Genomic DNA, 11916 nt, shown 5'->3' with positions numbered 1-11916 from the left:
TAAAAGATTTTTGTTTATTCATTTGAGAGAGACAGGGAGAGCACAAGCAGGGGGAGGGGGAGAGGCAGAGGGAGAAGCAGGCTCCCCACTGAGCTGAGAGCCCAAGATGGGGGCTCGATCCCAGAACCCAGAGATCATGACCTGAGCCGAAGGCAGATGCTCAACCATCTGAGCCACCCATGCACCCCAAGAGACTTGTTCTTAATGAAGAATTTGCTCTTATTGGTAAGCTAAAGTATTTGGTATTTCAAGCAGAGTAGACTAAGATTTATGTCAGATACGTAGGACCGGGTTAAGAGAGATGGATATGTTTGGTTAAAATAGATAAGATGTGATTGAAACATAGGAGTTGTATTTTTAAAGCCTGTAGCATAGCTCTTCATTTGAAACTATTAAATTCTCAGGTGTGTTTGCGAGGCATTTGGGTCATTAGTTTTTGGCATAATTCAATGAGCAAAAGGATCTTCTTAAATCTTATAAACAGAGAAAGGACTTTAAAAGACCATATTTTAATCAATGTTTAGTGAAGGAAGACTTCCTTACCAATCTTTTAGATTTCTGTTTGGAACTAGTTGCATATGATTTGTTTTGAAGGACAGAAAGAATTTACTATAAAATAGAATGTGAAGAGAAATATTAACAACAGTGTTCATATAGTCATGGACTAATCTAAGTGATATTACCTTTTAAGTGGCTCAGGCATAACAAAAGATTTACCTGGAAGGCTAAAATCAGAAAGCAAGTGACTAAAAATGTCTCATTGGCTCAAGTTGCCCCAACCTACGAAGATGCCCCTCCCAATGGAGGAGCTGAGAAGTCAGGTTACTACCATGGAAATGGCCCAAGGTCAATCAAACTTCCATGGTATTTTACTTACTTCCAATCACCTACAGCCACACAGAAACAATATTATTGTTATGACTTTATTCATTGCAGGAAAGTTTAAGTTGTTGAAGATTTAATGCAAGATACGACCATCTGTACCAAAACATTCAGTTTACGTGCAGACTGTTGAACATGTGTTTTAGTGTGGGCCATAAAATAAGTGTGGTACAAGATTCATCTGCAGCCTATTTTTTATCACCTTATGTAGGAATAAAATCATTCCTTTTGAGCTTAAAGGGCTGACATCAAGAGACCAGAGGGGAAGAAAAACCCACCCTAAAACTAAAATTGTTTTACTTGTTAAGATAGAAGAATAACACACAGCTACAACCTTTACTGTACACAGATTACAAAATTAAGGAACTACTTTTACAGTAAGTCAAGTTGTTAGATCATATTTTTACACCACTAAATCCTAGTAATATAAAAAATAATCTGTCAGGAAATCTACAAATGATTCAACAGCAAGTTGAGACTTGGAAACAAAAAGGATGGCATAGCACCCACCTGTACCAGCTTAGCGCTAATTATATAGATAGAATTATGCGTAATTTTTTTTTCATTCAGTAACCATTTATTCAACTTGACTCAAAAGGTAATAATGGAGAACTTACCACATATAAGGCACTGTGTTAGGCACCACGAGGGAGGCACAAATCAGTAAGACATGGTCCCTGTTTTCAAGGCGTTTATAGTGGAGCGGGGGAGATGGCCAAGTACACGGCCAAGTCCAACACAGGTCTGGCTGTGACAAATGCTATAAACGATAGTATAAAAGAAAGTGCCATTTATTTTGCCCAGAGGATTCGAGGAAGCTTGATAGAGATGAATGGTGAGTAGAACCTCTACAGGCAGAGAGGGAACAGAGGGCTTTCCAAGTAGAGGAGCGATATGAGGGAAAGTCTTTAAGTTTGGCTGGAGCGTGAAGTCCTGGTGGAGAATGGATAGAGATTAATCTCTGTGGGGGATGGAAGATCCCAGAAATGAGGGGAAGAGCAAGGAAGGCTTGATGAGGACTGGAACCAGAGTCTATACAGTAGGAATGGAAATGAACCATTTCTTGGGATTTTTGTCTTCATCATGTTCTCTTATTGTGCCTAACTTACCTCCTGGGAGTGTTCTGTTCTTCCTTCAAAACTCAGCTCTAAAAAAACACCTCCAGGTGAAGCCTTCCTCCACCTCTCAGTTGACATATGTGTCTCCATTCTTGGTGCCTCCAGAGCATGTGGATCAGACCACGCTTGGAGTTCTTGTAAGGTACAGCCCATATGAGCAGCAGATTGGAAAGAGGGCTTCGTTCTGGACCCACTGTTTGCCCGGGTAGTTTTAGGTGGAGGTGGGCAGTCGGTAGTTAGAATCTCCATCTGTGGCTCTGGGAGTGCATAGGGTTTAAGGTAGATTTGGGAAGACTTTGCATAGAAATGGTCATAGAATTTTTAGATAGAATTGAGAGAAAAAATAATGACTCCATTTAACACATGTTAAGTTCCAGAAGTCTATAAGATATTCTTGTTTTATTTTTTAAAGTCAGTACTCGCTGCAGACTTATGTCTTTGATGAACTTACTATCTAGAGATGTCTGACCAAAAATAAAGCTGGTCATTTGGTGAGTGGTTCAAAGTTTTTACTGGGGTATACATGTTTTAATATAAAATAAAGCAAACATTTTCTTAAAAAAATTCCAAGCATCAGTATTTTAATAAGATAATGAATGCCTAATTGGGAAGCTATATGTTATAATTATTATTAGAAAGATGTTGGTTATGTGAAAATCAAAAATCAGCTTTCAAGTCAATAAATCCCGTTGTAAGATAAGCCTAAGTGTGTGTTAAAAACAACCATTGGTCCTCCACCCAACACCAAATCACTCAGGAATCCTCACAAAAAAGACAAATCTGGGGTCACCTGGATGGCTCAGTGGGTTAAAGCCTCTGCCTTTGGCTCAGGTCATGATCTCAGTCCTGGGATTGAGCCTCAAATCAGGCTCTTGGCTCAGTGGGGAGCCTGCTTCCCCCTCCCCCTCTGCCTGCCTGTGTGCCTACTTGTGATCTCTGTCTGTCAAATAAACAAATAAATATTATTTAAATATTTAAATATTAAATATTAAATTTAAATATTAAATGAATAAAATCTTTTTTTTTTTTTAAAGGACGAATCTGTAAAATGAGACTCTGGAAGACAGAGTTGGTGAGTCTATGGCAAAACGTTGTGAAGGCTCACAAGTTACTCTAAGTCACAATTTCAAGAAAAAAAATTTATAGAATTTGTTTTGCTGCCAACTGTGTTGGGGAAGCTCTTCACAAAGGACCTTTTCTAAAGAGAAAAAGAAGTTATGTCTTTGCTTTGTCACTTGGTGTTCCAAGTGTTGATAAATCTGGAGTTAGGATGTAGTTTTCCATGTCGGATTCTAAAAAAGAGGAGAAAGGAAGAAAGTTTGGGAGGAAAAGGGATACATAAGACAGACCCTATCACAGAGGAAGGGAGGATGTGAGAGAATGAAAAAGTAATTTGGAACAAAAAATTCTTGATGAAGTTCAAGAAGGTGGGGCTAGGGTCAGGACCAGAGAGCGAGGAGGAGCACTCAGAGAGGAAGGTTTCAGAGGGATGAGCGGAGAGGCAGAAGGCTATACGGGAAAGAAAACGGAACAGGAGTCAATGCCAGGAGAGAAAGCAGGCAGCAACGTCGAAAACAGGTATTACTGTTAGACTGTGCCAATCCATATTTACAGAATGTGTTAATCTCTTGGGATGATGATGAAGATCTCAAAAAAGAGGCACAGAGAATTCGATTATGAGACCAATAGAGATCTCTAAGTAGTTTCAAAAATAGGGGGACGAGACGAAGACTGGAGGTGGTCAAAGGACGAGAAGTTGCGATGAGCCAGAGAAGAAAGGAGCCAACTGAAAACACAGGGATGGGTGTGCTCGGTTTTCTTTTATTTGAACGTGGAGGAGATCAGAGACCATTTGGCGGAAGGTCATTGCGAGTCTCAGAGGAACCGAGAAGGACCTAAAAACGGAAGATCAGGAAAACTGCCTTCAATAAGAGCCAAGAATTTAAACTATAGAACAAATCCAGTGAAACTAGGCCAGTGTGGTTTGCTTGCCTTAGCAATGGCTCTTAAACTTTTTCCAGCCTGCGCACATGACTGAGAATGTTCATATGTTCTGTGCTATCATGGGAGTATACGCTTTCTGGCAAATTAGCTGTAATTTCACCTCATTCTCATCCACTCAAGAAAGCCTAGCAAAGTGCAAATGAGAAAGGGTGACACTGAATCCCCTCTCGTTTAGCCAAATCTTTCGCATGCATGAGCCAGAAAACAAGAGAAAGGGAAGGTCTAGAGCTATGGATTAAGGGGATAACGTGCTATCAAGGAAATGGACAGGGGGCTTTAATGGCTGAGCCATTTCAGGTTGAGAGAAGTGAAAGGGCTCCTTGCAACTGTGGGCTCATGAGAACCTCTGATGAAGAAGTTGTTCAAAGAACTGCATCTTAGGAAGTTAAAAAAAAAAAAAGTTTTAATGAAGACACTTGGTTTGGGGGTGAGAGTAAAAACTGGGGAGCATGGAGAAGACGGAGAGACTCTGAGCAAACCTCAGGTGCTGCTACAGGGAAGAAATGGTGGGGAGACAGAGAATCTGGGAAGGTGTCCTTGGACCTGAGATGAGACAGCTGTGCTGTTCTGTCTGTGCTTCACCATTGGGCAGAGAGCAGACATCACCCCAAGAGCAAGGGGCCAGGCTAGGTGATCTAGGGTTTACCTAAGTTGCAGGGTCGTCCAGAAAAGCAGTGGCTTTGTTTTTTTTGGTGACAACAGGCTGGTAGGGTCAGATATACCTGTTTCTCCCCACTATGCCCCTCTGTCATGGGCATTGTGTATTTTTAAGTTTTTAAGCACTGCTCAGTCAGTGGGGATTTTCTACAAGGACTTACAAAAATGCAGATTACACTGTAAAAATGCTTTTCAGCCAATAAAAGTCCTGTTTTACAGAGCAAATTTCTTTATGATGTTTAACTTCTGTTCGGGTTCTGATTCCGAGAAATAAAAAAAATTCGGTGGAATGAGAAGGAAAAACAAAGCGCAAAGAAGAATACCCCAAGATAGCCATTTAAAACCCCACAATCAAACCTTGTTTATGTGATACGGACTCAGAGCTTTCTCTTCAAAAATGCGTGCGATTAAGAAAATACTTTGGGAACCTAATAATAGGTCCTTGAAACCCGAGCTCCACCTCTCATCTTTCTAACTCTTGGGAACGCCGTTAATAAGAATGTATGTTTTTAATACACTGATTCGTAGCAACAAAGTAGTTCTTTAATTAGTACAAAACTTGAATAATGCATTGCTTATGACTGCGCGGCGCATAACATTTGGTAACTTGTACTGGCAGATCCGTTTACATATGTCACCACTGTACCTGTAATTTAGTTTAATGCCAGGCCAGTGTGCCAAGTGTGTGTGTCTGTGTTTTTAAATCTTTCCCCAACAGTTGTTGCATGAGGCTCCACGGTGGTAAGGAAAACAGTGTCTATGTTAGGAAATCATAATCGGTCGAAAGGATTGTCTCTTGCAGGTTTCTCCTCTATACTCCGCGCACACGAGGGTATTGAGGGGTTCACTCTGCGGAGGATTATTTAATACTGTCTTTTTTTTTTTTTTTTTAAAGATTTTATTTATTTGCGGGAGAGAGAGAGAAACAGACTTCCTGCTGAGCAGGAAGCCAGGCTCCATCCCATGACCCTGAGATCTTGACCTGAGCCGGAAGGCAGCGGCTTAATCCACGGAGCCACCTAGGCGCCCCGGATTATTTAAAAAATGGGAAACACTGGCCGAAGTGCAGTTAGTTGTCTATAATTTTGCCAAGAGAGATGATGCTGTTTTGTTTTGTTGTTTTGTTTTAAGTGAATTAAATCGAAATCAAAGCATGGGGGCTTGGAATAAACTGGTGAGACCTAATCGCATGGTTCATGCACCGGACAGACCTGATGCAGATGTTCCGACGCGTGGTTTTTTTTTTTTTTTTTTTTGGTTTGCATTGTTCCCCTTTCTCACACCGTGCCCTGCAGTTTTCTGAGCTGGGGAATCACTTCTTGACAGAGTACTCAAGTTTCGCCCACGTGACCAACCTGCCCGAAAGGAGGACGTATGACAAAGAATGCGCACCGGTCCCTTTCTACTCCCCCCCCCCCCCACTCCCCCATCTCAAATCAAAGTTGCCTCCACAGGTGTTGTAGCTGGAAGCTTCCCATGAAAAAGGGGTTCCCCCCAAACACGAGAAAACGCTCCACTGTTATTATTTAAAACTATCTAAACTATTTAAAGCGACCCTCCCGCCTCCGGATGAACTGCGCGAAGCGAGGGGGTCGTTCATTCCCTCACTCCACCCCGGACTGAAATGGGCCGATCGCAGCAGCCTTGGAGAAGTTTTCCATCACGATTTAGGTCGCTCAGATTAAGGGTGTGTTCTTTGTCTGAGTGTCTCCCGGGTGCAGACCTCAGCCAGCGACAGTAAAATGGAGAATTCCCGCCTTGGGTATTCACAAGCGCAACATACATAACCCTTTATCTCCGGCGGGGCTCGAAGCTTTGGGGCCTTTGGCGGGTGGATGTGTACAGGATCCATAGTGATTGCATGCAAGTGTTCTCAACGGACTCGCAAACCCTTTGATCAAACCAGCTAAACTTGATTTTCCAGATTATTCAAGAGACAAGGCACACATCTATGGGCTTTACAAGTCCTGGCAAGCAATCAAGACCCCGCGCGCGCCCCCACTCCCTTCATCAGAATCAAAGGTAAACAGGGAGCCGGTTCGCACTTAAATACGCAGCCGCATCGGGATCTTGCCTGGACTTCCACAGTTGTAGCACCAGAAGGAAAACAACAGGCGAAGTAAGAAAAAGGTTTCCTTGGCGAGGATGCCAAACTAAATAATGACACCCAAAGCCAAAACATGCCTCACTGAAACTCAACTTCAGTCAATTCAGCCTGCTGAAAACAAAGCTTTTTTTGTGATTTCAAAAGTGAACATTGTACTTTCCTCTGGCAGCCATTTCTGGGTTTTTGAATGATCCGATTATGCATAAATCCCCGGCCTCCAGGTCTTTCAGCACCTCGATCCCGTGAGTGATTTGAAAACACGACTGAAAATTTCTATAGACACTGCCTGCCCTTTGCTTCCTCTTAACCTTTTGAAATACACACTTGGCGTTACACGGTCTTGACAGACATTGTGTGTGTTCCCCCCCGCCCCCCACTCTCTCTCTGTTAGTACTTGGGAAAGATTTCTAGGACGTGGGGTCTCTGCCTCCTGCGAACCTCACGTTTTTCATCACCCTTCCCTGAGGCTACCGCCCTCTTGACTTCCCTGAGACAGAATTATTTGAAATTTCCATATGGGTTCTCTCCTGTGATTTGTCCAGTTTGTAGTCAAGAAACAGCGAGCAAAAGAATCATGATTTTTGTTTGTTTGTTTGTTTTGTATTTTGGTGTTTAAATAAGTAGAGCCGTGACGTTAAGGTCTTTGTTTGAAGAGCGGCAGGAGTGCTTGGTTGGGGAGTAGCTGATGGACGAACAGTATAAAATGGCACCTGCTGGAGAACATGCGGTGGTTTGGAAGGGGTTAAAGAAGCAGAGGAACATTTATTCGGCTCCACTTTTCTTTGGGGGAGCTCAGAGCTAGCAATGCTGGCATGATCTGTGCCGCGTGCGTCCTGAATAAGGTCCCCGAGTCCTTGTCAGTTGCCTTCCTCTCCCACCCCCCACAACTGGAGATGTTCCTTATCATGTTGGCTACATTCCTAAATGCGCCATCACGTTCTGCGTCTGGGGAGTTTCCGCTGATATCGGCGGGACACTTTCTTACCTCACTCTACAGCATCGCCTGGTAGCTCTCTGTTCACTCTTATTTGTCCCTGCAGAACAAGTTGATGAGGGCTGCCTTCCCCACTGGGACCATGCAGGTGTGAGTGACAAGCGTGGTAAAGCCAGAAAGGACACTTTTTATCCGGGCAGATGCTCCTTGGGGGCTGCAGCAAGTGCAAGGTAAATTCTCCATAAGTCACCCCAATGCCCCAGGGAAGTCATGAATCGATCCCTCCAAATCAGCTCTGGGATAGGGTTAAGTCTACGATCCATCATGGGACTTTCCTGAAAGGTTATTGTTGCTAAGACCCACCTTGAAGGAGAATTGGTAACTATATTTAAAAATAGAAAATTCTGTGGATCTCAGGGGCTGTTGACACTTGTTGCTCACTCTGTCTCGTGTGTGTGTGTGTGTGTGTGTGTGTATGTGTGTGTTTAAGACAGCACTCTCCTGGTTTTTCCTCCTACCCCTCTGACATGTTCTCAATCTCCTTTGCTCTTTCTTCTCAATCTAGATGTTCTAAGGAGATAACATTATCTACCAGTAGAGTTTCAATTGCCTACTATATAGTAAGAATTTTCAAACCTAATCTCTAGGCAGCACTGCTCAGTAGGGTTTCAGAATCACATATGCTAATTAGTAGACCGCTGCTCTTCATTCCTGGTGAGCCCCTTCTGGCCTGTGACCTGTGGCCTGCATCTCAGGGAATAACATCACCTTTACCACATTTGCTCAAGCCATAAACCTGAGAGTCCTTCTGATTTTTCCTCTTCACTTCCTTCACGTGTTTAATCAAACCAGGGCCAAAATCTCTTGATCTAACCATTTCACTCCCATCTCCTCTCTGCATCCAGGGCTCTGTGCCATTTCCTGTGTGGCTTCTTAGCTGGGTTCCTTTCCCTCAGCCTTGCAGACTGACCTCTAAACTCTACCTCAATCTCTCAGTCTTAAAACCTGCCTTAAAGCCATCAGTGACTCCCCCTTGCTCTTAGGATAAGAGCTAAACCTTCTTTTTCTTTTCTTTTTATTAAAGATTTTATTTATTTATTTGACAGACAGAGACCACAAGTCGGCAGAGAGGCAGGCAGAGAGAAAGGAGGAAGCAGACTCCCGGCAGAGCAAAGAGCCCCATGAGGGGCTCGATCCCAGGACCCTGGGATCATGACCTGAGCCTAAGGCAGAGGCTTTAAACCACTGAGCCACCCAGGTGCCCCGAGAGCTAAACCTTCTCAGGGCATCTGGGTGGCTCAGTCAGTTAAACATAAACGCTTGATCTTGGCTCAGGTCATGATCTCAGGGTTGTGAGATCAAATCCCAGGGTGTGGGTTTCATGCGTGGGGGGCCGGGGGGGGGAAGGCTACTTGAGATTTTTTTTTTCTCTCTCCCCTTCTGCCCTTCCTGATGCTCTTACATGCATTCTCTCTCTCTCTCTCTCTCTCTCTCTCTTTCTCAAATAAATAAATAAATCTTTAAAAAAAAGAGAGAGAGAAGCTAAATCTTCTAACATAGCTTACAAAGTCGGTATACTCTTGGACTCTGTATTTCCCTACAGCCTTCCCTCTTCACCCTTCACCTCTTAAGGACCACTCTTGAAACAGTCTGTTCACCTCTCCATCTTCCCTCATGCCGATTGTTGCCTTCTCCCTGGTTATGTTTGCTCCTCCTTATATGTGGATGATGTGCTCAACCTTCCAGCTTTGTTTCTACCGGGCTGTGTTTGGGAATCCTTTTCTACTAGCTCTGCGTTATAGCATCTCCTATTCCTCCTCTCCACTCCTGCACATCGTAACAGTGATCTCTGTGTATGATCTCTTTAAGAGGTTCTCGTTTTCACTCTTCCCTGCCCCAGGAGCGCAACAACTTGCCAGATGTCCAGTATGTTCTATGTCGTTAATAAATATTTGGGAAAAAAAGAGAGAGAGAGAACAAATGAATGCATCAAAACAGGGTCCATCAATGCTAGCAGGCTCCAACACACTGGCTGAGACAAATAATGTATCCTGTATGTCCTCCTGAATACAGTGTTGGTGGAATCATGTTTAATTGAACAGCAAGAAGTTAGGGAAATGTTAGGGCTTTCAGGATTCTTAGAGATCATCCTCACTATACAGGTGAAATAACAAAGGCCCAGAGAGTGTAAGTCATTCATTGTCATCCCACAGGATGACTTCTGCTACTCCTGCTCCAGTATCCTTTGTTTTTCCCCCACCAGGCTTTAAAATTGTTTCCACTTTGAGGTGTATGAAATAGTGGCCCACTTTCTGAGTTTGTTTATTTTAATGTTTATTTCCCTGGATACTGCTGAGTTGAACATATTTCTAATATTTATTGGCCAAGTGGGGTCTCTCTTTATTCAGTTGTTTATTTGTATCATTTGTCCATTTTATATTTAATCATTTTTTTCTTGCACATTTTTAGGAATTCTTTCTATATTCTGCATACTAATTCCATGCCATTTATATAACTTGTAAATATCCAGTAAATTTGTAGATATATATGATCTGTGACCAGGAATTCTATGCTTTGGCATCTACTCTTGGGAGAAACTCTTACACATGGCCAAAGAAATATTTAAGAAGATTGTTCTTGTGGTGCTATTGTAAAGGCACAAGATTGAAAATGGCCTAAATGTATATTCAGTAAATGAATGAATCATTAATTTATGGCACACTCATATATTGGAAATAGAAGTTTAAGTGGATGAACTAGTTCTATACATCATTAGCATTGATGATATCAGAAAATGTGTTGCTCCCAAAAAACAAATAACAAGTCAATGCACACGGTATTCTATACATATATAATGTCACAGAACAATTCTAAATAATGTTTATAAGTACATAAATATAAGGAAAAAACAAAGGACAGAATGCACATCTTTCAGGCCTGGGAAAATAGAATATGAGGAACTTAGAGAAGGGGAAGAGTTCTAATGATGGGAGAAGGTTCTCATAAAGAGGATGGTGGAAAAAAGCAGATTATTAAAAACCTTGCTAGCTGACACAGAGTTGGGAAGACTTGTAGACCTATGTGCATTGTAGTTCCTGGAAGGAGAAACCTATATCAGTGAGAAAAATGTTTTGATTACACTTTTACAACCCATTTATATCAAATAGATTATAGGAGTTCAAAGCTCATCTTGAAGTCCAACTCCTTCATTTTAGCCACAGAAAAAAATGAGGCTAAGAAAAGTCAAAGTGTAAAGTAGAGGGAGGGTATTTTGTACAAGAATATTGGGACACAACTACTTCAATCATTCAATATATTTTTACTGGTTGACTTTTTAAAATGATTTTTAAAAGATTTATTCATTTATGCTGGGAGAACAGTGGTGGGGAGAGGCTGAGGGAGAGAAGCAGATTCCCCACTGAGCATGAGAGCCTGACATGGGGCTGGATCCCATGAGCCATGAGATCATGACCTGAGCAGAAACCAAGAGTTGGACACTCAACTGACTGAGCCACCCAGGCACCACTTTACTGGCTGACTTCTTAATTGATGTAATGACTAATTGTACCATAGTGATAGTAGGTTTTTCAAATACTGTACAGAGAACAGATAAGTTTTGATTAAGAAGTATGGATATCGTTTTGACAAGTGGGACATAACAATGTAGACTTTCACCAAACAGGTATCACCAAGTGGGCAGTTGCCTGTGATATGGGGTGTTTATAAGGGGGAGACATAAGACACTGTAGGGACACATTGGAGTTAAACTACCTCACACTTGTGCCTGTGGGTTCTGTTTGCTGACTGCCCAATATCATGCTGGAACCATTTGGGTTCTTATGGCTCTTATGGCTCCAATAAAGACTATCTCATTAGGTAGCTCAAGGCCAAGAGATAACTATAAGGTCCTTCTGTGAAAATCTATAGAAAGTGACAGAAGGAGTCACCACCACTGATGAGTTTATTTTTTATTTTTCTATGGTAGATTGTCTTCTGGTAGGATAGGTTGTGAGACCAGAGAAGCACCAGTGATTGTCTTCTGGTAAAATAGGTTGTGAGACCAGAGAAGCACCAAGATGTCCATCTTGGCCATGGTGACATATACCTGAGGCTCACTGTCTGGTCCAGCCCAGATAAAGGTAAAGGAGGCAGCATAAACCACTCTGTCTAAGTTAGCTCATTCATCAGCTTTCTCATCATAATTGACCTTACAT

At 42.3% G+C, this 11916-nt stretch overlaps 1 long non-coding RNA gene across 2 annotated transcripts in view; it reads left to right on the top strand.

Annotated features, from left to right (window-relative positions):
- Window positions 1-6118: 6118 nt before the first annotated feature.
- Window positions 6119-11916, top strand: part of LOC131814006 (uncharacterized) — a 41699-nt gene continuing 35901 nt past the window's right edge. Inside the window, exons 1-2 of one of the 2 annotated variants that reach the window (XR_009347085.1) lie at window positions 6119-7010; window positions 7809-7932. This is a non-coding gene — a long non-coding RNA (uncharacterized LOC131814006). Of the gene's footprint in view, window positions 7011-7642; window positions 7933-11916 lie in introns of those variants that run through there. The other variant, XR_009347086.1, reaches the window with a different exon arrangement.

The sequence above is a fragment of the Mustela lutreola genome, chromosome 13, assembly GCF_030435805.1.
Source record: "Mustela lutreola isolate mMusLut2 chromosome 13, mMusLut2.pri, whole genome shotgun sequence".
Lineage (NCBI taxonomy): Eukaryota > Metazoa > Chordata > Mammalia > Carnivora > Mustelidae > Mustela > Mustela lutreola.
This window is presented reverse-complemented; position numbering and strand designations above follow the sequence as displayed.